Source organism: Hippopotamus amphibius, chromosome 9 (genome assembly GCF_030028045.1).
Source record: "Hippopotamus amphibius kiboko isolate mHipAmp2 chromosome 9, mHipAmp2.hap2, whole genome shotgun sequence".
Lineage (NCBI taxonomy): Eukaryota > Metazoa > Chordata > Mammalia > Artiodactyla > Hippopotamidae > Hippopotamus > Hippopotamus amphibius.
This window is the reverse complement of record NC_080194.1, coordinates 67,124,768-67,152,250: the sequence shown is the minus strand read 5'-3', so window position 1 is coordinate 67,152,250 and position 27,483 is coordinate 67,124,768. Positions and strand designations below refer to the sequence as shown.

Sequence of the window (27,483 nt, the reverse complement as noted above, 5' to 3'; positions counted from 1 at the left end):
TCATTTAAACAGATAATCTTAATAGCCATGGACCCAAGAGAATAAATCCCACCCAAAATAAGGCATACAGGATAATTTAGCTTGCAACATTCTGTTTCTCTTTCCCTCTGTTGTTAAGAATACATAATACCAAAACAAGGAATTCAAACATTTATGTCAGGGCAGCAAGCCAAGGAAAGTCTAGAATATATGATCCTATTAACACTAATGGAAGTTGGAGCAAGGTAACCGAGACAATAAAGCCTGCCTCCACTCTCACTGCACATACTTTCCAAAATAAACAGCCAGCAATTATTCTTTTAATGTTCCTTCTCTGTACACCCAGAAGTCACTCCTGGGCATATACCTTTTGCTAATTTCAAAAAACAGGTTTCTGGCTTTTCTTTTTTTTCCTTCCTTGCCTTCACTCTTCCCCTTTCTGGATGCTAACAAGGAGTCCTCCTGAAGGGTCCTGGGAGTGCTTTTCTGCGATCCCTCAGTTGAGCACCTGCAGCATACCCCAACCACAGTTTCCCTTGTCAGACTCATCCTTAGGAATTACAAAGTTCATCTGGAGATTCTGCCCTCTGCATTCTCCTCTAAAGAAGCCACTTGGAGGACTTCCTAGGTGGTGCAATGGTTAAGAATCCGCCTGCCAATGCAGGGGACACGGGTTTGAGCTCTGGTCTGGGAAGATTCCACATGCCGCAGAGCAACTAAAGCCCGTGCCCCACAACTACTGAGCCTGCATTCTAGAGCCCGTGAGCCACAACTATTAAGCCTGTGTGCTGCAACTACTGAAGCCCACGTACTTTAGAGTCTGTGCTCCGCAACAGGAGAAGCCGCTGCAATGAGGAGCCTGCACACCACAATGAAGAGTAGCCCCCACTCGCTGCAACTAGAGAAAGCCTGTATGCAGCATCAAAGACCCAATGCAGCCAATAAATAAATAAATAAATAAATAAATAAATAAATAAATAAATAAATAAATGAAAGAAGCTACTTGGAGCTCTCCCTTCTCCCAGTTGACCAGAGAAGTCTGAAGGCCCCCCACACCCAATGATGAGGTAGATTCACACATCTCATTCCCACCCCCACCCCCACACACCATGCTCCAAATATACTGGCCTGGAAGGTTAAAACAACAATAACAACCTGTATATCTCAAAGCTTAATTCCAGGCTTTTCAGAAACCAGAGGGGAGAAGAATAGTTTACATTTGGATTCTTTTCCCGACTCATTAGTTAAGCTTTTTCCAACAGCCAGAACAGACAGACAGACACTGACCCTCCGTTGACCTCTGCATAAACTTCAAAAAAAAAAAAAAAATCCCATTCCTTCTGAGTCTTGTTTTCATGCATTTTTCAACCAATAAAAAGTGTTTAAAGTTGGCATCTTTGCTTGAAAGATAAGAATCCAACACTTGGATTATGTTATTGGAGCTCTGAGACCCCCACCCCACCCCAAGGAAAAATCCTGCAATGATAGTTTTCTGATCCCAGAACCAAATAGCCTCACCCACATCCAAATCCCATCACTGTAACCCCTGCTGCGGGACCCAGCACAGCCCTGAGTACCTGTTCCTGGCTCTTCTCCCTGCTGGAGCATGTGATTCAAGACATCCGCTAGGGCCCCAAAAAAAATCATCACATGGTTTTTTAAAATCCCTGGAAGGAGTCTAGGTAATTAGCATACAGAAATGCACACAGACTGCCTCCACCATAAAATATAGACTGCCTAGCACCCAGCAGGTACTTCATAACACCAGGATGGAAAAGCAGGAGATTCAGAAGGTATTAAGAGAGCAGAAACTGAATCTGTCTTATTCTTTGTTACCTGGCCTATAAATATTTTTTGAATGAATGGATGTATCGAGCAAATAAAAGAGGTACTAGGGCATGAAAGTATAGAGTATGGAGTAATAAACATCATCCTTGATCAATTCTAAAAACATGTTTTCTTACATTTTGACAGCTTATAAATTAGGATGTATTTTACAATGGATGGCATCTTGGCATTGTATCATAGTTTATTTGAAACCTTATCTTCTCTTTCTTTTTCAGCGGTACACAGAATAGTCTTACATAACAGTATCATAGATTCGTGAAATACAATCATTTGACGTGGCCATGGTAAGAAGGGTTGGAAAGATAACTGTAAAATTAAGCTGAATTTTCCACAAGAGTAGAAACAAAAAGAGAGGTTGGGGCTTTTTAGTGGCTGGCAAGTGGAGTGGCTATTTCTCTCAGAATAACTGCCCTTTCTCTAAGAGCAGCCTAATGGCCAATCTTTGCCAAATAACCCTGTCCTTCTGCCTACTACTGACTGGGCCAGGGGTGGTCACATGATCCAAAGTGAGCCAATCATTACTCTGAGATTTTTTTACTTCAGCCAATGAGTGTGTAGGCCAGTTTGTCTCTGGTGTTAGCAATAGTGAGATTTAGAGTTCAGGAGCAATCCCTGGCCATCCTCCCTGCCATGTGGGAGTGAAGCAAAGGCAAGAGACAGAGTCTTGACATCGTTTGAGTCCTTAAGTGGCTCAAACTAGCTACATGCTCACCAAACCCATTTCTGTTTCTTCTTAGGCCATATTTCTCAGTCTCCTTTGCCATTAGGTGGGGTCAGGTACTAAGTAATAACTGATGGAATGAGGCAGAAGTAATATAAGCCACTTTCAGACCTAGCCCATGAAAACCTCACACCTGAGATGCTTCAATCTTCTCCATCTACATGTTAAAAAGAGAGAACTCTGAGATACCTAGAGGAGATGGGAACCACAAGAGGGCAGGAGCCTGCATCCTGGAAAGATAGAAGGTGGCCTAACCAGAGAACACGATGCTGAACTGTTGTATGAACAAGAAATAAACTTCATTTGTGTTAGGCACTGAAATTTGGTGGGGTGGGGGGGAGGGGGAGGTTGTTAAGGCAATTACCTGCTCTAATATTTCCTGATTCCAGCTGCACCCAACCTTCCTATGGTTACATGAAACTCCCCAGTATTCTTCCCATAAATTCCCTCTTTGCCCAAGCTAGTTTGAGTTGGGTGTCTTTCATTTACAACTCGAAGAATTCTGTAGAACATAGCCAAGAAAAATGAACTGCAGTCATTTGAAGCAGCAAGAAGACAGAAGTAAGCAACAATCCCTAAGTGTCGAGGGAACACGTAGAAAATTTCTCAGAACGGAGTAATGATTCCAACAAACTGATGACAAATCACAAAAGACTCTTTTCCGTTTCTGAGAGCTTCTAGCTCTAAACTCATAAGCCACTTACGGTAAGATACTCTCTCCACTCTCATTTTATTAACGGAAATATATGTGAAGTTGTAACAACCCCACCTTAGGGTATACCCTCATGAGTTCTCACCCGTCTAGAATCCTAGCAAGCAAGATAAACGTCACTTACCATACACAGCCAGCCCTGCTGTCCCTGGATTCATTGGGAAATGGATCCACATGCAACTCCAGGAAGTCAGATAATCACTCTGGGGCACAGAGCTCTGGGCGTGAGTGCACAAGCCTGACCAGAGTTTTCAAAAATAAATATTCAAGCACCACCAAAGCTTAAGGGAGCATTTATAAGACTGTAAATGAAACGGTTACAAAAATAAACAGGAGTGACACCGTGAATGCCTACGTGAGCAATGAAAAGTTTTGCCTGAACTGGGAGCCGGAGATGACAGAGCATGCGTCCTGCTCAGTTTCCAGAAATGTCTCTCAATGAGCCAGAGTTGTTTTATAACAACCACTGACGACATCTATAATGCATTCCAGGGGTTCGTTACAGAGCACTTTTACACTATACATTGAGTAATCTAACTCTCACAATGACGGTAGGAGGCTGGGATTGTCATCAGTTCTTCACTTACAGCTAAGAACACAGGCTCAGACAGGTCAAGTGCTCACAGCCCCAGGATCTGTGGTTTGAGCCGAGACTTGAGCTTCAATTTCCTGACCGCACATCCTCTGTCCATTTTGTTGTCACCCAAACTACAGAATGCCAGGGCAGAGAAATGGCCCAGCTAGAGAAGGCTCTGCCCCACTGCCGTAATTCATCAACCCATTTGGAGGGTAGTTTCCTATGTTCCATGCAGCCGTATGTGGGAACTTTCCAGGGGTGGGGGGTTAAAGGGCCTGGGATAAATGCCTGGTCCGCCTGCAAACTCAGCTGGGAAAACACTCCCTGATAGACACCACAGCTTGTACCCACAGGGAGGCCTTACAGAGGAGGAAGGAGCCTGAAGCAGGGGGTAAGGAGTGCTGAGACCTCCATGTGATCCTGGCAGAACCTCATGTTCGGAAGCCTCTGAGGACCAGGCAACAAGCTCTCTCAAGACCCCAAAGATAGAATCTGGGGCAAACGAACTGAAGTTAGCCGGGGTGGGAGGAGGGGAGTCAAATACATAAACTTAGCTGGCCTCAAACAGCATTCTCTCAGACAGTTTTCATGAGCTACTTCTAAGAGACAAATTGCCAAGATCAAACACTCACATATTACTTGCAAAAGGTGAAAAAGGAAAGAAAGGGACTTCCCTGGTGGCACAGGGGTTAAGAATCCACCTGCCAATGCAGGGGACACAGGTTCGATCCCTGGTCCAGAAAGATCCCATATGCCACAGAGCAACTAAGCCCGTGTGCCATAACTACTGAGCCTGCGCGCTAGAGCCCATGAGCCACAACTATTGAGCCCATGCGCCACAACTACTGAAGCCCGTGTGCCTAGAGCCCGTGCTCCGCAACAAGAGAAGCCACCACAATGAGAAGCCTGGGCATCACACAAAGAGTAGCCCCCACTCTCCACAACCAGAGAACGCCCGCACGCAGCAACGAAGACCCAACACAGCCAAAAAGAAAAAGAAAAAAAGGAAAAGGGAAAAAAAAAATAATGCTTTAGTAAAAGCCGTTTATCCCTGGCAGCTGGTGATCCACCACCTCTAAAGGAAGACATGGGAAATTGGGGGAGCTGCCCTTTGGGGTGTTGGGAAACTTGAAGAGTAGGCCTCTCCTATCACTAATTCCCAAGCTCCGAGAATGAGAGGGAGGTCCTGCACCCTGCTTCCCCCAGAAATAGAAAACTCCAGGATCCTGAAGAAACATGAGATAGTGGAAGGAGCAAAATCCTTGATTTGGACAAACTTAGGCTTGAGCCACTGCTCAGTTTCTTGGTAGCTGTGGCCTTAAGCAAGTCACAACTTCATTAAGCCTCAGTTTCAATATCTGTAAAGGATACAACACTGACCTTATAGGATTGTGGAGAGGATAAAACAAAATTATAAATGTAAAGGACATAGCACAGTGCCTGATATATAAGAGCGGCTCAATAAATGCTAGCTCTTTCCCCCTCAATCCTCAGTTTGATTCCTTAGTACTGGAATTCTAATACTTGGTCATTCTAATTCTTAGCAATTCACCAGTCCTTAGTAGTCTCGAGAGAATCATGTATATTATCCAATATCTTGGCCATTTCACTTGCCTCTTTGAAATATAACCATCTGTGACTTTAGCTGTGAACACCTCAAATAACTCCAGGCCCTTGAGCCTCTTATTAGCCTACTTCATGCTTCCTAAATTCCCTTAGACAAACAAACAAACAAAAAACTGCAATCTTATAATCTTTCTCCAACCTGACAGAATCCGAACCTTATCGATATTTGGCACACAGCTGCACCTTACAACTGTCAAATTTAACTAAACTTTCCACAAGGCTTAAAATAAAAAAGAGCTTTGAGCTCACCAAAGTTTTGCTGAATTTAATCAATACGTAGTGTGCCTATGAACACAAGGACAACAGAAAGGATGAGGTTCTTGCGGTCTTATCTTCCTGGTCTTTGGGACCATTTCTTCTTGACATTCTCCTATCCAAGACAGGGTCATGCCCCTCCTCTACACCTTCTGTATATACCGCTACACTACACAATAATCATCTAGCTTATGCCTCCTTCACTCGCCTACAATCTCCTTTCAGGCAAGAACAGTGTTCTGTCAAATCTTGATTACCAGAACCTATCAACATAGTACCTGATGTGTAACAGATACTGAATTAATACTGGATGGGTGTATGGATACATGGATAGATGGATGAATAAATAAATAGGGCTTTTAGATCTGGGAGAGACCTTAGAAATAATCTGGTCTAATACGAGGGCTTCTTTTCACAGATAAGGAAGCTCAGGCTTATAGCTATAAGATGTCTCAGCCAAGGTAGCCTCAAAAGCAGCAAGAAGATGAAAAGTGGAGGCAGTCACATGCCATTTTGACTGTGAGTTCAAAGGCAGACATCCCTGTACACTCACCCCCAAGGGGAGGCAGTGTAGCTTGGTGGGCACAGCATGGGCTCCCCAGGTGAAGGCTTCTGCTATCTATCAGACACGTGACTTTGGATAAATTGCTTCATCTCTCTGAGTCACAATGGCTGCATCTGTTAATTGGGGCTATTAATAACTCCAGGGTCGTTGGGGTATTAAATCTGCCAACATACATAAAGTGCCTCGCACAGCATCAGCACTATGTGCTAAACAAATGTTTACTGAATGAATCATGAATGAGTCCCTGTCCAGCATACCACTTCATGAACCTGCTTTAGACTTTGTATTTAAATCTCTGCCCACATGGAAGGTGGCCAGGACACCCATAATTATAGAGCCACGTACTTGGAGTTTGTTTCTTGCTGGAATTGGATCTTAAAGCCAAGTAGCCTCTATAATGTTCACTGTTCCTTTCACCTGGGTTGCCCTTCCTACCTTCCTCGTTGCCACACAAATCTTATCCGTCTTCCATCACCCAACTAGATATGCCCTGTCTAGAAAGCCATCTCTGATTCCTGTGACGTCATCAGTCCTTCCTGTCTCACTAATTACTTTCCACCATACAGTAGAAGGGTGTATCTGTTTGGTCTTTTCAATTGCAGCAAAATACACACAATGTAAAGTTTACCATCTTAACGATTTTTAAGTGTACAGTTCAGTAGTGTTAAGTATATTCACATTGTTGTGCAGCCAAACTCCAGAACTTTTTCATTTTGCGAAACCAACACTCTATACCTATTAAACAACAACTCTGCTATTGCTTCCTCCCCCCAGACCCTGGCAACCACCATTTTACTTTCTGTCTCTAAGAGTCTGATTACTCCAGGTACTTCATATAAGTGGAATCATACAATATTTGTCCATTTGTGTCTGGTTTATATCACATACCATAATATCCTCAAGGTTCATCCATGTTGTAGCATGAGTCAGAATTTCCTTCCTTTTCAAGGCTAAATACGTTGAATAAGTATTCAATATTCCATTGCATGTACATACTACACTTTGCTTACCCATTCATCTGTTGATGGACACTGGGGTTGTTTCCGCTTTTTGGCTATTGTGAATAACGCTGCTATGAACATGGGTGTATAGAGGTATACCTGTTTTATCTCCTCTACTTAAGTGTGAACTTTTCAATGACAAAGAGTGGGTCTCAGTCATCTCTATAGTTTTCAACGTGCCTGACACCTTGTGATGGGCACTTAATAAATACCTATTAAGTAAATAAGACAGTACCTTGCTCCAAAGATGAAGTAAAAAAAAGTAAGGACCTTCCACACAAATTTGCAAAATGGCAGTATTACACAGCAGAAAAGCATAGGCTTTACAGTAAGACAGTCTTGATTTCTGGTCTTGGATCTGCCTCTTCCTAGTCATATGATCTTAGATATGTTGCTTAAGCTCTCAGAGCTTCAGTTTCTTTACGTGGTTTTTGCCACAATTAAATATGATAACTTATGTAAAGCAGTTAGCACAGCACTTGGCACACCATAAATTCAAAAAAACGTTTGCCAATATTATGATTATAAAGTTATATAATAAAAGTAACTTATTGCACATACAAACATACCATTTAGCTTCCTGGCCATGATAACTTGAAAAGCAAAGAACATAGAGAATTCTGAGACCAAACAATTTATGACCAGTAATAGTCAAAACAGAAAGACACTACACAGTGCTTACAATGAACCTGGATTGCTATCACCGAACATGGACTCTTAAGCTATACGGTTGTGGTTCTGGGAAATTATGGAAATTTTGTCACTTCAAAGGGACAGACTTAAATGTTGTACTAAGGATCATCTCATTCAGCAAAGCAGCCTAAGAGCTTATAAATGTTTTTTAATCAGGATGGCTTAAGGGTTTCTCTGGTGCCTGGGCTAAATCTATCTTGAATTTGATCATTCATGTTTTGAACTTTTTAACAAAATGATGGAAGAAATAAACAGATCTTTATTACTATTTCAGACAGAAGTATTTATTTAGATGTGTCTCAAAGGACAGTGAATGCCCCACTCCACTCCCAGCTCTTCCTGGACATGAATTCCTTTTGAGGTTGCTCTCCAAATTTTCCAGACCAGAAACATTCCTTCCCAAGTTAGCTCTTAAAAAGTAGAGTTCTTAAGTCTTAGAAGGAAAAGCTTATTCAAGTTTCTTTCTGTCTGAGGAAACAATTAACATTTGCCAGGGCTAATTTAAATGGCTCTCTTTAGACACAATCAGAAACTTGGTTGTGTGGTGGAGGAGAGGGAAGGGAAGAAAAAGAGAAGGTAAGAGAAAGTTGCTCAGATGCTAATATTGGCCCAAATATGGCCCTAAGGGACCATAACTCCTAACTTTCCTAGGACAGTCATGAAACAAATACAGAAAAAATTCACTGCCTACATTTTTTTTAATAAAAATAAATAAAATTTATTTATTTTTATTAAAAAAAAAAGAAAAATGTGAAGAAACAAATAGAGGACGAAAGAGAGAATTAGAAAATCACCCTTTAATGGATGTTAATTGACCTAGGCCAGGATTATCAATAGATGCTTAACCCACTGAATGAAAGTTGTTGAGGAACAGGATATCCAAACAATCTCAAAGTATCAATCCACAGACAATTTTATTAACTACAAAGAGAAAAGGGTTCCTTTACAATGCAAAGATCAGGCAATGCCACCTCATCCAAAATACAAACTTCATGTCACCAGTGATGTGACAAACTGACATAATGCGTCACCTAATGTGATGCGAGGGGAGGGATGCTGCATCGCCTATGGGGAATTCTTACCACGAAATGTTGAATGTGAGTCTAAGAATGAGAAAACAATCAGACAATCATGATAGTTCCCATCATGGCTTCGGCTAACTCAATGGATCTACAAAAAGCTCCTCCCCCTTGCCCATGGGTAAAATAAACCAAATCAAAGGAAATGCTACCAGCCAGCCAGTGCTGCCTTCAGAAAGCTTATACTTTTGATCAGATGGCAAGGCAAAAACAGGAAGCAGCTGGAGATGCAATAAGGTTTTGGTTCCAGAAAATCTACCTGGGGCCTACAACTACAAATTTTTTTAAGTTAGGTAACTTTAAAAAACAAAACAGAACTGGTTACTTAACCTCATTAAGAACTGTTTCCTCATTTACATGGAAAAATGGAGCTAAAATCTACCACCCAGGTTGAGAGAATAAGACAGCATACATAACGCACCTTTGTAAAGTGTATTTTATTGAAGACTCATTAAAAGATATTAGTCCCCTAGAACAAAAGAAGGGAAGCTCAGGAATTTGCATTTAGCTTATGCTCACAAATATGGGATGAATAAGTAATAATAAGACATTATGAGACAGAATGCCTAAAGAAAGTCTTTTGGGCTACAAATGCCACTGGAATTAGAGGAAGGATTAATATGAGCTGGCCCAGCCAGAGACAGCAGCACCTTAACAAAAAGCACATATTTATGTGCACATACATTTGCCAAAGCCCTATTACACATATTATCTCACCTGGGCCTCACGATAATCCCCATTTTAGAGATAAACTGAGGCTCTAAAAAACAAATTACCCACCTAGCAAACAACTCAAATTTGTGTTTGCTCAACCCAGCCACAGAAGAATGAAAATAACTGGCTAAAAGGATGGAAATAATTCACAGTTCAGTGATCCCAGGGTCTCTGTTGGGACAGTGAGTCACTGATGGCCACTCCTAAACTCAGACCCTTTCTACTAAAAAAAAAAAAAAAAAGCCAAAAATATGCCTTGGGATTGCTTCTATGGATGTTCAGAAAGATGAAAAATCAGGACTTTTAACCATATGCTTCAGATATTAAAACAGTGGAGCTTAAATTCCCCTTTCTTGTGTGGTTGTGTGACAGAGATGGAGAGGAAGTGAGCAGAAGAGGTTATTTTCATTTCAAGGTTGATGGCGTCCGCATTTTAGTGAAGTTAACCTTAAATCAAAAATAAAATTCCTCTGCAGAATTTTTTGGGGGAAAACTCTTGGCTTCTTTACTATTTCAGTTCACTTTTTAAACATCATGCTGTGGTGCAGACTGGGATAATATATTTTATTTCTCTCTTCCAAAGGTTTCCATGTTATTTACATATCAACCTTTACTACATCCATCACAAAAACCAGCAGAGACTCTCTTTTTTTTTTTTCCAGCAGGGACTCTTAATTCCATTTCTCCTCACTTTCCGTCCACCCATCACAACTTCCTTCCCTTAGTAAGAGAAGGTAGCCCAAATGACTAATGGACTTGGCAAAGGTATGTAAAAATGGCATGGTCAAAGACTGTGATAAGAATTTAAATCCCGGGGCAATTAAAGGGAAACTGTCCAGGCCCTTTGACCCAGTATTTCTACCTCGAGAAATGAATCCTATGGAAATATTCCCACAAGTTCATTACAAAAGGATGCATGCTCAAATGCTGACTGCAGCAGCGTCCAACAGCCACTGAAAAGGGTAAGTTAGGGGAACATGCAAATACGTAGGGCAAATGCCCGAAACATACTAAGTAAAAGAGAGCAAGCAGATACGTATTACAATAATATCATTAGCATATGTGTGGGGGAAAATGACAGCCATACACATCAAAATCCCAACAGTTGACTATGTGGGGTGGGATTAAGGGAATCTTCCCTTTGTACAATAGTTCAGTGTATATTTCTGTAATGATTTTGATTAATCTTTTATTTAGAATCAAAAAACTAATTTAAGATATATATTTATATGCTCTTTCATGTCCTTTCCTCTTTGCAGTTAAATGCTCTTCTCCTGAGTTATACCCTTGCTTATCTTTCCTCTTCACTTTGGAAACAGCTAGCATTCCACCTGCTTTACTACCTCTAAAATAAAGAGGGCCAGCTGTAGAAGTTTGCACCCTTAGGGAATGATAGAATAGTGGTTAGAAAGGGCAGAGAAGATCACCTACAGTATCTGCCAACAAACGATATTCCAGCCTACAAGCTAATTAAATACGTGCAGTGAGCAAGAAAATCACTATCTTTTGAAGCAGGCCTTGATGTCTTTCAGCTTTGCTGTGACATTCCTAAACAGGACATTCAGGAACGGGCAACTGACCTGGACACCAATATTCACAAGATGGCAGGCTAAGCAGACAGAATCATTATCATATCCAAGAAAACTAACATTGTTACTGGTTATGTCCTATGTGGCCCCCATTCAAATTTCCCCAACTGTCCCCCCAATGTCCTTTATGGCTTTTTTTTTTTTAATCCAGGATCCAATCAAGGGTTGCATGTGGCATTTGGTTGTCATAGCTCTTTAGTCTCTTTTAATCTAGATTAGTCCCCCATACATTTTGTTTTCTTTTGTTTTGTTTCTCTTTCGTGACATTGACATTTTTGAAGATCGCAGGCCAGCTGTTTTGCAGTATGTCCCACAATCTGGATTTGCCTGATTATTTCCTCATGATTAGATTTAGGTTAAACATTTCTGGTGAGAATTCTACCTTGGCAATGTTGTATACTTCTCATTGCATTAAATTGTCTAGTTACACTGAGTTATCTTTTTCTTCACTGTGTCACTGTGGGGACTGAGAAAGCATCAGCCAATAAATAAAATATGTAAAATAATAACGTCAAAAACAGCTTCAATGAGCACCAGCCTGGAATAGGCATAGTGCCACACATTTCAAAATGTATTATCTCATTTAAACTTCACAACAATCCTGCAAAGAAACAGAGGTTCAAAGAGGTTAAGTCACTTGCCCAAGGACACACACATAGTGACAGAAAAATGTACACATGCACATGTGAACTGACACACACACACACACACAACAAACGATCTCTGGGGTTCATGGTCTCCCTGAGGCTCTTCCAAGGACAAGTTAAGAAGCCCTACCTTAGACTAATCTTGAGGAGTTCCACCTAGCTTTCAAGGATTGAATTCCTATGGAAAATAAACTGAAAATAAATTATCTGTGGCCCATATAAAATTCTTCCACACTTGGAAATCTTATTTGGAGATGGGCCACCTTTCCACCATAGCCAAGAAAATAGGGCAATGGTTCCATAAATTACTTTAACATTCTGGTATTTGTCCTGTTTTTTACTACTTTGCAACAAAATGAAAAAAAAATAAAGACAAAGTAGAGAATTTTTCACAAAGCTAAATATGTTTTTAATTTTAAAATTATACTCTTTCTACAACTTTTGATATAAAATGTCCTTTATTTCATGAGATAAAGCGAATAAAGTAAAATATCGTCTTCATTCTGTCTCTCTCCCCTGCTCTGCCCCCATATACTGACTAACCTTTTAAATCCTCATATTTATTGCTTTCCTTTGTACTTTGAAAATGCAGTTCCCCTTTGTCCTCCTTCTCAGTACCTCCCATTGTTGTCCTAAATTACTTCCACTCACTCTCCATGTCTCTTGAAACGTCACTTCCTACTGGAAGCCTCCCCTGATTCACCCAGACAAGGGAAGCACACCGCATTAGGCACGCCTATCCCACCTTGTAATACATCCCACTTTGGCAGGAGCATTTATCACACCTGCAATTACTTCTCCAAAGATTATCTCCCCTATTAGAACATAAACTCCATGATGGTGGCGGAAGCGTCTCTTTTCACTGAGGTAACCAGTTCTTAGAACACAGTAGCTGCTCACAATATCTGCTGACAGAAGGACAGGCTGAGGCCATAACATCAGGCCAAGTAAACCAAAGGGCAAGGATCCTTATCCCTTTGCAAAGGATTTAAACTAAGAGAGAAAGAAATGCACAGTTATTCAAGGTCACAGAGATAAGCACTGATGGGGCCAAAACTAACCTTCCATTCAGCTCATTTCTCTTCCCTAAAACGCTAAAATGCCTGTGTAGGAGAGGGAGCAACTTAGAAGAAGGAAATCAGGAATGAAAAGGTGGTGATTGAGAGGTCTAAGATGACAGCTTCTGAATCTGCCTGTCACACTAGTTGCCTCCAGATGTGCAGCAGTTAAGACTTTTCATGCCTAGACAAGCACTGTCTCACACAAACAAACAGAACCACTACCACATCCTTCTCTTTAATAGGAAGCTTATAAAATAACAAACTTCTTTCATCCACAAAGGAGAAGAAATGACAGGAGGAAAAGCTGTTGCTGCTCCAAGCATCTTAAAAACAAAACAAAACAAAACAACCCTAAATGGGTAGTCTGGCCACCTGGACCTGCTCCTCAGCAATCAACAGGGAAGGGAGGGGAAAGACGGCCTGCTCACCACTTACTGAAGCAGGGAAAGAAAAAAAAAAGTATTAAATGAGGCAGAAGCCATTTGAAGTCTAGTTATTCTTTGGGAATTATGAGAATATTTTGTGTAGAGCATATAAAAACCTCAGAATGCATTAGCAGCTTTCAGTACAGGTACCAATGAAAGGGAAAGTGACATGGGCTCAACTGCAACAGCTCACTGTCCATGTGCTGCTGGGGCCAAACTATGTCTGTCACAGAAGCCACAAACCAGGCCAAAGGGTCAGGTTCATGGCTGTTCATCCTGCCAAGCACCAACTGCAAGAAAAAGAAAAGGCAAAGCCTCTGCAATGAGGACTCTGTAGAATAGATATTAGCACACTCTCATTCACCCTGGAGTTTCTGGGTGAAGTAGAGAAGAGATGGGAGGGTATTCAGAGACTGGAAAGAGACTTAGAGAAAGGGATGTCATATACTGGTGATAAGAGGGAGATTTTGAAACACATAGGGGAGATGAGAATTGCATATGGAGAGGCAGGGAAAGAAACTGGAAGAACTTCAGGAGACACAGAGGGATGGGCAAAGGAAGGTATGGCGGGAGGGATGCTCAGCAAAGCAGAGAGTAAGCAACAGAGAAACAGAGTGAGAAGCAAAGCCAGGCAGTCCATCTTTTCCCAAATCCCAAAGCTTCTCATTGCAGCCCAATAAATCACTCTACGACAAAGCCCATACAATGGACTGTCCTTTGCATTCAGTAACAGGCAGCATTTAACGAAGCATCGCCCAGCTGCAACTTTGGAGACCTAAGGGTCTGAATTGAAAATGAACAAAATTGGTTCAGCAGCAGAAGACAACCAGTAATGACTTTCCCCCAATGCCAGACTTGGCTATGAAAAGGTTTAGCATTTTGGAGTTAAACATAAAACACTCTTGGCATTTCTTCTTTTGACATTCCAAGAGGGGGTGTGGTTGACCCCAGGTCCATTCATTTCCAAGGTTGTAGATCTCTCCGCTACGACTGGCCCCATCTGCTCTGGAGTCAGCCAGCTGTTTATTTCAAAATAACATATTTATTGTACTAATCACCCTAGTAACTCTTACAAGAATACAGCCAATACCATACAGGTCAAAATGCTCTCTGTCTTGTTAAACGTGTCAGTTTGTTTAAAAACCAAAACCAAAAAGCCAAAAAAGCTCTACTATCCTCCTCGGTTTCCACCTCCAGGATCACTCTTCCATGCGCACCTTTCAGTAATGGCAAATGAAGGTTAACAGCGCTTCTAACTTTTCCTTTCCCTAATGCTTTAAAATGAACCGGAGTGTCCCTAATGATCCCTTCTCCAAACCGTTATTTGTGACTGGTGACTGTGCCTCAGGAAACGGCAGCTCATTATGGTACCATTGTCAGTGGCAAAGAGCCTATTGCAATGTAATTTAAAACACTCACACAAGCACAAATCTGTCGGCTCCACTTGCAAACAATCCTGAAACCCTGCAGTTGGGAGAAGATAAACACAACAAAAAATGCTGCTTCTAGCAGCCTAAGAGAATCTTCCCCAGACACGTGAAATGTTTCTGACTGGCACGGAGTGCACCATTAAAGGACACTGTTACCTCAAATCAGCAGAAAAGGCAAGACAAACGACGTAGACACACACACATAAAATAAAGCCCCCCAAAACTTAACCTACTCAAAAGCACGCTCATCTTAAAAATGAACAGTGTGTGCCCGCCCAAGTGACATGAAATGTTCCAAAGTAGTGCGACCACATTAAATCACTGTCTCCATTTCTCCCCACGCATCACCCCTTCCCACTCAAATCTCAGCACTCGGGCCGTATGTGACAGGACTGCAGTCCCCCACCTCTGCCTTCCTCTGATTTTCCAAGAGCACTTCCCAACATCCTCCCCAGCCCAGCCCCCTCTCCCAGCCTCCGAAAAGGTTGAGGGGAGTTGCAACTAGGGAACTGGCAGGCATCGGTCCTCCGACGGGGGAAGGTTGCTGGAGTTGTTCTTTGCTGTGACCCAAATTGCACAGAGCTTTTCGCTTAGCACCGCTTGCAAGCACCTCCCCAATCCTCCCGCCCCCATCTTCCCAAAAGAAAGCCTTGAAAACTAAGCGGGAGGAATAACTTGGCAGAACCATTTGAATAAATCACTTCAACTCACCTGGTTTGGGATTTTTCTCCCCACCCCAGGCATAAACAGAAAGGATGTGCGAATGAGTCACGCACGCAAGGGAAGGTGTTGCGATGTCCTAAGTCCAAGGGCTGGAGTCAGTCCCTGCCCTGGTGCTGCTGCTACTCTTAGCTCAGCTGGAGCGAGCAGCAATCTCAAGCCTAGCAGCAGCGGGGGGGTGGAGAGACCTTAGCACAATGAATGCAGTGGGGTTTTTGCAATGACATCATCCCTCTGTCCAAAAGGCCCCAATAGCCATGCTCAGGAGCTGTGCATTCTGGGAATTGTAGTCTCCTCAAGGCCTGGCGGGACACAGAGGCTATTGCCGGAACTACAATGCCCAACATGCGCCAGGGTCGGGCGCGCCCAGAGCGGGCAAAGGGAGCGAAGGGGACTCGGCCGCCATGTTACGCGTGCCGTGGCGATTCCGCGGAGCTGGCAGAGTTTTTAGGGAACGCGGGAGCCGAGTGGTGCTGCAGAGGGGACGGTGAGGAGGAGGACAAGCGGGTCGGAGAGCCTGGGTTCCGAACCTGGGCACCAGAGGGATGGAGGCGACATCTGGGGACAGAGTAGAACGCGTCTGGCTGGTGGCGGCAGGAGAGGCCGAGTGGGCCTTGACTTCACAGTCCTGCAGGGATTGCGGAGGCCCCCTACGCCTCTTGCTCCATTGTTAACTAAGGGATTGAGGGAGTTAGTTTACTTCTGGGCTCAAAGCATCATTTAGACCCGCTAACAGGATAGTCGGGGCGGTTGTGAATTTTGGGGGACGCGAGGACCCCGGGTGGCGATTCTCTCGCTTTTGGTCGGAGAGGCTTCCACCTACGGAGTTGGGCTGTCCCTCCTAGATTTATTTTTTTCTTCTTGTCATTTATTTTCCAGCCATCCCTACCCTTTCCCAGGGTGTCGTACCCTCACTGGTTTTTCATACAGGAATGATTTGCAAGAGGTTCCAAAGAAATCGATGTTGGAAGGTAGCTAGGCGGGAGAGGGATGGTGCTCTGGCACCGCAATAAAGAAAAGACAGAAAGAGTCCTACAGGAGTAACACACCCGGCTTAAGACGACATCTTCATACCTGCCAGCCAAAGAAGGGAGATGTTGAAAGGGAATATTATTGATGATAGGCCTATTGGCGGCTGGCGATTTGTTCCGGAGTCACTGGGATTCTTGAATAAACCTAGAATGTGTGCTAAAAATACTGCAGAGACGGGATCTTCAGTAGCGTGGATCACCAACTCATTTAAAAAATACATTTAGTGTTTCATTTGTGGAACTCTATACATACGACTGCTTTAGGAACTAATTTTCTCTGAAACTAAGTAGCTGAAATCAAAGTCATGAGTCTTTAAGTTGTTCTGCCCAGTATTTCAAGTGAACTGTATTTTTTAACTCAGTTGTGTTACTAAAACAATGCTGTGTGTTTGTTCTTTTTCAGAGCCTGTCTACACTATGAAAAGATGGGAAATTTCTTTCTTCCTGAGGGTGTCCAAAGGGCTAAAAATGCTGATATATTTGTGCCATTTTTCTCCTTTCGTTTTGCATATCATCCTGAAAAACAAAATTAACTACACTTCGGATCAGTAGGGGTATGCACTTCACCTGTTAGGAGTTAAAATTATAGCTGATAAATGGATTATCGTGTCAAGGAAAGACTAGGCAGAGTGATTATAAACGACAAAATCATGGTCGAAATATCTCTCAAATGTATGCAAATGGGAACTACAAAAACAGTTTTATAAAGAACAATCTTACATATGTCATGTTTCTGGGAACAAGTCAGATGAGTGGCTTTGTTTCATTTTTAGAGAAAGGTAGTATGTATTGGTGTCACTTATCCATGGATACAACAATGCGAAGAGCTCATGAAATTATTTCTGTTATTCAGAAATACCTTCTTTGCAAGTAATGTTGGTAAGTATAGGGAGAGGGACAAAATGTTCTATTTTCTCTCTGATCTTCAGTATAACTGTATAGACATGTTTTAAGCTTAACAGAGCTAAAATAGACTGAGCAGGTTTACATTTAGGCTTAGTTTCAAACTGTTACAAATTATTTTTAGGGCTTCTGTGATTCAGGAGTGGTGTTGTGTCTTATATGAACTTGTTCATTTTGTAAAATACTTCTTTATATAAGCAATAACCTCCTCAATTTGAGTTACTATGGAAGACCAATTTGGGCGGGGGGTGGGGGAAGCCCAGCAGGTTTCTCAGAAATATTGTATGTGAGAAATGAGACCTGTGTAATATAGCGATTTCTATAATTTGTCATGTGTTTGGGTAGTTAGAAATTTTCCCAGCCTTATATCCAATGGACATCTAAGCATAAAGAAACGAAATCGAGTTACTATCTCACAAAACTCCATGACCCTTAACTTTTAGGAAAAAAATTATGTACTCTGTGTAGAAATTTTACTTAAAAAGTAATATTAGAGGAGTTGGTGCTGCCAGCTTCTGAAAGAATAACCTCAGTGTCTCAGAGAAAAAACTAGGTTAGAAAAGTGGAATTAGGAATGCCTTAAGTAGATATAGAAAACTACCTTCTTTTTCTCTCTTAAAAGAGAATTAGGACATTGATTTGTATTGTAATTATAGGTAGCTCATTAAAGAGTATTGTGTTAGTTGCTATTATATCAAGGGTTTTTTTCAACAGGGTCAAGTGTCTGGATCACCTGTAGAACTCTAGAAATGTACAGCTATTGCCCACCTATTCACCCTGCTGAATTATTGTCCAGGGTTGTAACCAGCTGTTGTGTATTTTTAAAACACTATAGGTGAGTGTACGGGGTGGGGTAGAGCAGCCTTCCACACCCCATATTTGTGGTTTTCTTTAACTCCTTGTCCTAAATCCTAATTTTTTAAAATTATTGATGTTATTGTAGTATTCTTGGTATTTGGGTACATGATATATAAGAGAGTATCTTTATTTTAGCTCCAGATTCTTGACTCATTACTAAATTTGTGATCTTTTCATTCAAAATCATGTAACATTTTTTCATTCGTATCTGCTGAAGAATAAAGATGAGACAGAGAACAAGCATATGAAAATTTTAAAGCAGCCCCATGAGTCAAACCCTCAAAGAGTCCTCCTTTAGAGGAGGGAGGTCCTCTTGGAGATGGTATGTGAAGACTGGCTAGTGTTTTGGACAATAATATTAATGGCCTCTCTGGACTCCTGCTGCTTCAATTTCAGATCTGTCTTGAATGGCTTGCTAATTTTTTACAGAAATTCATAACATTCTAAGCCTCAGTGGTAATAGTGGCCTCATGGGGGTGATGGTGAGGATTAAACAAAGTTATGTAAAACATTTAGCAGAGGACTTTGGAATGTGTAAATTTGTTGTGGATTTTTTTTTTTTTTTTAAGTTTTTAAAAAGTAGTCTCAAAGTACTTAGGACCCAAGGACAGGGATTACCTCAGATGAACTCTTAATAGTTTGTTGATATGTCAAACTTGTATGACCAAACTCTTAGCAAAATACAGTTCCAGGTTTTCCTTTGATAAAGTGATGTTACAGGGCAACAATTTTTTTTTCAGCCCATACTGCGTAAGGAATGTGAAATTCCTGTTATTGAGATCATGGTAGTGCCTGGGGTGGCTGAAGGTGAAAAAATTACATAACAATAAAATTTTGCTTGTTTAGTTTGAAAATTTCCAACAGTTGACTATGAAAATTAGGCCCTCTCTTCACTAAGAATCAGTGTAGTTTATTCTCTAAAAATGATGTCCTAAATTATGAAAAGTGTTTGAATTGTTTCATGCCTTCAAAGTTCTAAAATAATGCTTTTATATTTCAAGCTATGAAGTTTGAGAGAACAGCTATCAGTTACATTGTCCGCCTGTCTGTATCTCTTCCAAAATAGCATCAGTTTTCTTAACCATTCTCAGAAATGAAATGCCAGCAACCCAAAGGTGATGTAAACCCAGCAGTCACAGTAAGAATTATTTTAAGCTGATCACAGAATTGAGATAACCAACTTTAAGAGAGAAAATGAAAAACATTTTACCAAAAGTTATTTTTATAGCTTTATATTGAGTTAAATGTTTTCTACAGTGTACATTTTTGAAGTGGACACAGATGAGCCTGTCATACAGGGTTCAGCAGTTGGAGTTTCTCTAGGGAAGATCTTTAACTCATTCTGGAAGCTCTAATTCATATTTTAAACCTTTTACTTTAACAACATTCAGAAGACTAAAACGTATGTTTTCTGGTCTTGTTTAGTTGACCCACTGTTGTGTTCGTAACAAGCTGGCATAATTTTAGCTGCTGGGCTTAATATGTCACAAAAGGTATATGTAGTAATAAATATTCCAGTGTCAAGATAAAAAATCAAGATGTTCATAGCTAATGATTAACCAGAAAAGTGAGCCCTCTGTCTCCTATGATTTTTATTTCTCAGTTTTTAAATAGGTTTGGATAATTAAAGTGGCACTAGAAAAACATTTCTTTGCAAGAATAAGTATATGAAGATGAACTTAGTCCAGTATAAACATGTTCATGAAAATAGCCGCTTGAGACTGCAGAGATATACAGTTGTAAGCAATTAATGTACAAGTAGATACGTATTCATAATTCTTAATTTGATATGGACTGTTTGATGGTGCTATACATTTCTGAACTTGCTGTAAAGGTTAGTCCTCAGTGAGTTCTGTCTTAAAACATTTTGGAAATGTTCATCAGAGTCACCCTCTTCACACGTAAGTCATGATTTTATGAACTTGGCCCATAGGTGCTTGTAAATGGATAAAGTTCAGTAACCATAACCCTTGACATAAGTGAAATTTTTTTTCACCTTTGAGCCAAAATAAAACTCAGCTTTCCTCATTTCTTACCCTGCACCACAGACTTTCAGTCATTAGTGTAGTATTAAGTGAAATCTTTCATAGATCCTTATCAGTTGTCCCCATTGAACTGGACAGCAGTTATGCTGTTGGCTCAGTGTTAGCCTGTGTAGAGCCATTTTCTTGTGAATGTTTCATAATAGTTTATATACATGATAAAAATTGTAGAAAAGCTTATTTTACGTTTTAAACATGCTGAAATGAAGCAACTGGTAATGTACAAAAGTATACTACTGCAAATAACAGAGTACTTCATTACAATTGCTGAGCTGCAACTAAATAGCGTCTTATGTGAGTGTGATATAAACGACCTTTACCAGTCCTTTGCTATTTCAGTGGAATATTTTGCTAGTAATAGGATAGTACAGCGTTTACTCTGTCTCAGAAATTGAGAATGTAGTGAAAATTGAGTGCTATTTTTGTTGATGAACTCTACATTTATTTATTTTACATTTGACAATCTCGATGGAAGAATCTCCGTTTCATCTCTGTTTTGTTTACTCTTTTTATCTTTAATATCGGGCATTATGCCCCTTGAGTTTCAGTCCCATGCCTATTCTGTTTTCAGTATTCATTTTTGTGTCTTTCTAAAATCATTTGCTTCTTTGTTTCTTGCTAGTCCTGAGATAATTTATGAGCAATTTTTGTAGCATTTCATCTGGCAGTGTATTTGCCTAAGGTGGGTTGCTAGATTTTCTTGTTTTCCAGATAAACTCTGCTTTCTCATCTTTCTTATTCTTGGAACCTGTTTTGCACTTGTCGCAGTTCTGGGTTCTTGTATGGAAAACCTAGGATTTATGGAGTACTGAGAGGAAGCCAGATTTCAGGAGTTAGAGGAGTGAGTGAAAGGAATGGAGAAAGAAGTAGGTACTGCACATAGGTAATGTTTGAGGTTTGGCTCCAAAAGGTAAGAAATAATAATTTACAGAGGGCATGTGGGATTGAAAGAGGGTTTATATTTAAATCTTCCTACTTCAGGGTCAAACTCACATTCTGCTTCACAGCAATCGGATCATTTTCCAAAGGACTTAAAATTCTATCTTGCCCTGAAATCAGGCCAGGAGGATAGGGGAAAGAGCTCTGAAGTACTTTTGTGATATTTTTTTCTATACTCAGTGCTTTTCATTTGATTTGATGATTTTTCCTTCCCAGTTTTCAGTTTTCTTCCCAGATCTTTCATTTAACCAAACTGTACTCCAAGAATAGTTGTTTTTATGACAGTTCCCAAAAAAAACAGCAATGACAATGAGCCTCAGCTTCTTTTGAAAAATGACTTGATCTAAAAGGTGGTGTCTGCCCTTAATATGCCTATATCATTAATTCTTCCTCGCCAGACTGACTGGAATCTTCACAGCCACTTTTAGAAAAAACAGTTGGTGCTCAGTTGAACCAGGAGGTTAGAGTTGAACAAGACCGGTCTGTTTCTTGTCCAGCTGTGCTTTTATCAATATACATTTACCTCGAGGAGGAGAAATCTGAGATAGTCGAATTCTTCAGATTGCTTAAGTGAGACGGGTTTGATTGTGGAAATACAGGAAAATGCACAAGAGAGAAAAGCAACTAACATCTTAGGGCAACCAGACCCTCCACAAAAAGTGGAAAATCCAATTCTGACTGATACGAACTAAACTTGCCATAACCTGAACTCACTCTCATCGCATTACCCAGTAGTGTAAATGAGCTGCTGTTTCCCCCTGGGAGTTTAACTGGCAGAATAAATGGAAAGGTATCAGCAGAAGAAGGAAGCAGGTAAGATAAGATTTAGTATAATCAAAAATTTATCAAAGGAAGTTGGTTATTACTAGATCTTGGCACAGTAACCTGGTATGTCCAAATGTTATTTCATTGCTTTTCATGATGCACCAGAAGAAATAACCTGAGGTATTTCCATGAAAAGACGAACTTACAACTACCAGTGAATTGCTCTTTATTATAAGTTACCTTTTGAATTGCAGTGCATGGTGCAAGCCTCCATACATTCAGCAAGATGCCCCATTTTAGGCTAAAACTTGACTGTCCAGACTAATAACTAATAGCCAATTTAAGATTATCCCACAGTCTCCCACCTCTTCAACCATCTAGAGAGAGGGGAAAACAAAACTATGTTAACAGAGTAATTGTTTGTTGTCACGGGCCCAAAGTTATACCCAGATTCAGAAAGTTATTTGACACTCGTGTTTACTGCTGAGTTAATTATTTAAGGTGATTAGTTACTAATTTGTTAATTATTAATGCCTGCTCAGTGATCTGATAAGCTTCAAACAGGCTGTTCATTTATGTACCTGAGCCCGTTCTGCTTTTCAGTAATCTAGGTAGAAACTCAAAAGTTATGTGTAACCCATTGTAGCTTGAGATAACCCTAAATTTCTAGAATATATCTTAATACTGTGTAAAGTTCACTTCAAATGCATTTAGCAGTTCAGATAACTGGAAAGTAATTCTGATAACACTGGCAGGGACATGCTGTTACAATATTTTTGTGCTAGTTGAGGTCAGAATAGACCTACTGCCTATCTGTCACGTTGTATTTGTTTATATTGTACATTATGGTGGTTAAATCCACTTAAGATCATCACTGTAAGACTGTGAAAAGTTGATTTAGTTGTTCAGAGTATGGACTTCAGCAATGGAAAGACCTAGGTTTGAATCTCAACGATTATGTGACTTTGGGCATCAATCAGAGACTTTGAATCCTATAAAAATAGTATTTGCCAGCTTCATTGAGTTTTCCTAAGAATTAAGAAAATTATGTGAAATTTAATAAGCACTCAAAAGGCAGTATAGTGTAGTGGCTTAAAGTATAGTCTCAGAGCCAGTCAGCCTGGATTGAAGTCTCACTTCTGCCAGTTGTGCTGACTTGGAACAGGTTATTTAACTCTGGCCTCAGCTTCCATCTGTGCAGTGGGAATAGTACCTCCCTTATTGGGTTGCTGTGAGAATTGAGATCACTTTTGAGGCAAAAACAAGCTTTTTGCAAATCTATTCACCATATATTAGGATTCACTGAAAGTACCTATATCCTTCAAAGTTAAATCATTTTTAATCATGAAGAGCATGATTCTCTCTGCTTTAGATGTTATAAGTTAATGTCCCATCAGTTTTAAATGTTTACCAAATACCTAGCTTAGTAAATATTTTATACACTATATAAATATTTTATGTGTAACATATATGTGTGATATTTACCGTAATTCAATTAACTGAGGGACTCTATTGCTGACAGTTTAAAGACTGAGAAAATAAGGAGAATGTTATCTAAGATAAAACCATTTTCAGGGTTTGGTCTGCAGATCCCTGAAGTGAGTTCAAGCTTTATGGCCAACTTTAAGAATGTTAGGTCTGTAAGGAATTCCAAAGACATAGCTTGAAAGAATTGCCTTCGAGTCAAGCCTGTGTTCTGGATTCCTGGTCTAATAAACTAGTAAGTAAGGTATCAGCTTAGGCAAATCTTTTTGGATCCATTTCCTTATCTTTAAAAATATGGTAACATTTAACATAGAACACCAGATATGTAGTTTTCTGTAATATAAGTTCTATAGTGTGGTCTACAGGCTTCAACATCAGAATCTCCTGGGATACACGCCAAAAATGCAGATTCTAGTGTCCCAACCTAGATATGCTGCTGAAAAATCTGAGGGCAAGATCTGTGGAATTTTTTTCTATGCCACGCAGCATGTGGGATCTTAGTTCCCTGACCAGAGATCAAACCCACACCCCCTGCCGTGGAAGGACGGAGTCTTAATCACTAGACCACCAGAGAATTCCCGGGGGACCTGTATTTTTAAGGAACTCACCATGTGACTTCCTCTTCACCTAGTTTTATTTGAAAGCACCAAAGTCAGGCCTCAATACATAGGCCCCCCTTTCATTTTTGTGTTCCTAACTCCATCGTGCTCAGTACTTCTTATTCATGCTGCAATTCCAAGACATAATTGCCAAAACTTTTCTAATGTTTCTTTGTAGGTATATTCAATGAAGAATATAATCCAACCACATCAAATATTGCTTCATTCGGGTGTATAATAAAGTTTATTTTAGGGAAATGAACAAATTATATGATCCATGTCTTCATCTAAAGCATTTGATTAAAAAATTTTAACTAAGAAGAAGCCCTACAGTATGCTACTATAGTGATCCAGATTATCAGTATTTGGGGATGGGGGCACAGTTTCAACCAGTTCTAAATCCATTTCTTTCATTTTGTACATATGTACTGATTCGTTGCCAAGTGAAAGGTTATGGAAGTACAAAGCTGACTATGACTCACTAGACCCTTAGACTCACCCTTTTTACTGTCATGTATCCCTTGGTCAATCTAGTGAAGTCTATGGATCACTTCAGAAAATTTTTTTTTTCAGAAAAGTTTCTAAAAAGTATAAAATGCAGTATATTGGATAATAAAGGGAGACAATAATGTTGAAATAGTTACCAAAAAAATTTTAAACAAATTTTGGGTATAGAAATATATATGCTTTATAACTTGTCAACAAGCTCAAGCAAGTTGTCTGCAACAGTTGTAATAGGAAAATATCAGAGTTCAGCTATGACAGTCGCATTTACTCCTGACGCTACTGTGATCTTTTGCCTGTATTCAGATTTTATTAGAAGTTATTGAAAATAGAGATGTAATTTTTCCCCATCCAAATTCATGGGCCCCTGAATTCTGACTATGAACCCCTGATTAAGAACCCTGGTTAAATTTTTTAGTGATAGAAACTTTCTCTTTCACTGTTGTACACAAGACGCAATTAAGACCTTTAGAGATGGGTTTCCTAGGGGGCTCAGTGGTTAAGAATCCGCCTGCCAGTGCAGGGGACACAGGTTCAATCCCTGCTCCAGGAAGGTCCCACATGCCGCAGAGCAGCTAAGCTCATGTGCCACAACTATTGAGGCCTATGCTCTAGAGCCCGTAAGCCACAACTGTTGAACCCATGTGCCACAACTACTGAAGCCCACGCACCTAGAGTCTTCTCCACAACAAGAGAAGCCACAGCAATGGGGAGCCTATGTACCACAAAAAGAGTAGCCCCTGCTCTTCGCAACTAGAGAAAGCTTGCGTGCAGCAATGAAGACCCAACACAGCCAATAAATAAATTTATTTAAGAAAAAAATCTTTAGAGACCCAAGTGCTGAAAAAGTTATGACACCTTACCTCATATATTTCAAAATCAAAATAGTTGCACCTACAGAGGTGCCTACTGTCCTCATGGCGGCTGCGCTGGAACCCGGGGAGCCAGGGAAGGGGAAGTCCTTTAAGCTCCTAGGAATTTTAGATGTTGAAAACATTACCTGTGCAGGAGATTTGATATTATATGGTTCATTAGGATCTGTTGTGGCTGGCCTTGGATATTTTTTGTTAACTAGTAGAATTAGAAGATCATGTGTTGTTGGAGTAGGAGGATTTATCTTGGAGACTTTAGGATGCTGGTTCCATTGTAGGTATAATTATGCAAAGCTAAGAATCCAGGAAAGACTTACCAGAGAAGGAATTAAAAACAAGATTTTATAAGAAAGTACCCACCTTGATCCTGAAAGAAAACAAACCAATGGTGACAGCAGCAGCAGTTGAGCAGTCCTGAGCATAGGAAACCCAGATACAGCTCACCTTCAGTGTGAACAAAGCTGAGATCAACTACAGAAACCATTTTATGTACCATAAGGCAGCTTTCAATCAAGTAAATAAAGCATGTGTAAGGTGTAAAAAAAAAAAATAGTTGCACCATAAAGTGGACTTGAAGTTCTCATGTTGAGGGCATAGATACTTTCAGAAAGTGCTAAATTACCTCCATTTGTTTCATGGGGGCAGGCAGGGAAAGAGGCTGCTTTGCTATTGTCTGAAAGTATCCAAGCTTGTTTATGTCTGCTATACTTGGTACATGGTAAGAGCTGGATAACAGTAAATGAATGAGCCTTTTCCATAAGGGGTTCACAATTTTTGAGACTATTAAATTCGTCAAGGTATAACATGGAAAATGGAATACCATACTAGGGAGTATATGCTTTGTTTGCTCTATAAATGAACAGATAGGAGGTGTTTATAACTCAAGTAGTATCTTTTATAGATAGAATTAAAGAGTAGGGCTGGTATGTATCTTCAAGTGGTTGCACTGGTATGTAATCTCCCTGAGGGAAGGATTTTTGTCTGTTTTGTTCACTGCATCTGATATATTCCAAAAACCTAGGAAAGTGCCTGGCACACTCAACTAGTTTATCCTTACCTAATCAGCCTCAAATCCATGGTACCTCTGTTTCTCTAGACAGTGCTCAAATATTTCAACATTAACCTACCTCCAGCTATGGAAATTAAAAACACCTCTTCTTTTAACATTCAATAAGTGAATCAAGAGGGATATTTTTTTTTCTCAACAGCGAGCTAGTAAGTACTGCCATAAGTATGTTTTGCTACCACTTTAATTCAATAGTACTTGAGAGCAGAAATAACCTCCATTTTAAAATTAAGGGACAGGACTTCCTAGGTGGCGCAGTGGTTAAGAATCCACCTGCCCATGCAGGGGATACTGGTTAGATCCCTGCTCCAGGAAGATCCCACATGCTGCAGAGCAACCAAGCCTGTGTGCCACAACTATTGAGCATATGCTCTATAGAGCCCGTGAGCCACAATTGTTGAGCCTATGTGCTGCAGCTACTGAAGCCCACGCACTTAGAGCCCGTGCTCTGCAACAAGAGAAGCCACAGCAATGAGGAGCCCGAACATCACAATGAAGAGTAGCCCCCACTCGCTGCAACTAGAAAAGCCCATGTGCACCAACAAAGACCCAATGCAACCAATAAATACATAAATCAATAAATTTAAAAAATTAAGGGACAAATCTGCCCGGGGTCACCTGTAAACAGAGGAATTGAAAATAGGACCCAGGTTTGTTTGACATTTAAAATCTACACAAGAACTGCTGCTAGTATCTTGCTTTTAGATGAAACAAAAAAGGAGACGAAGTAAATGTCCCAGACCGAAGTATCTCCCATTTGGCCAAGAGGCACAACAA

At 40.5% G+C, this 27,483-nt stretch overlaps 1 protein-coding gene and 1 pseudogene across 4 annotated transcripts in view; one reads left to right on the top strand and one right to left on the bottom strand.

The window, feature by feature from the left end:
- The window catches only part of RAB30 (RAB30, member RAS oncogene family), a 72,474-nt gene extending 56,660 nt beyond the window's left edge, over positions 1–15,814 (bottom strand). For 2 of the 4 annotated variants that reach the window (XM_057749851.1, XM_057749854.1), the window contains exon 1: positions 3,385–3,649. The gene's annotated coding sequence lies outside the window, so the exon portion shown is untranslated. Of the gene's footprint in view, positions 1–3,384; positions 3,650–15,633 lie in introns of those variants that run through there. The other 2 variants (XM_057749853.1, XM_057749850.1) reach the window with 2 other exon arrangements.
- Positions 15,815–16,017: 203 nt separating this feature from the next.
- On the top strand, positions 16,018–25,952 carry LOC130861609 (cytochrome c oxidase assembly protein COX20, mitochondrial-like; annotated as a pseudogene).
- The last annotated feature ends 1,531 nt before the right edge of the window (positions 25,953–27,483 follow it).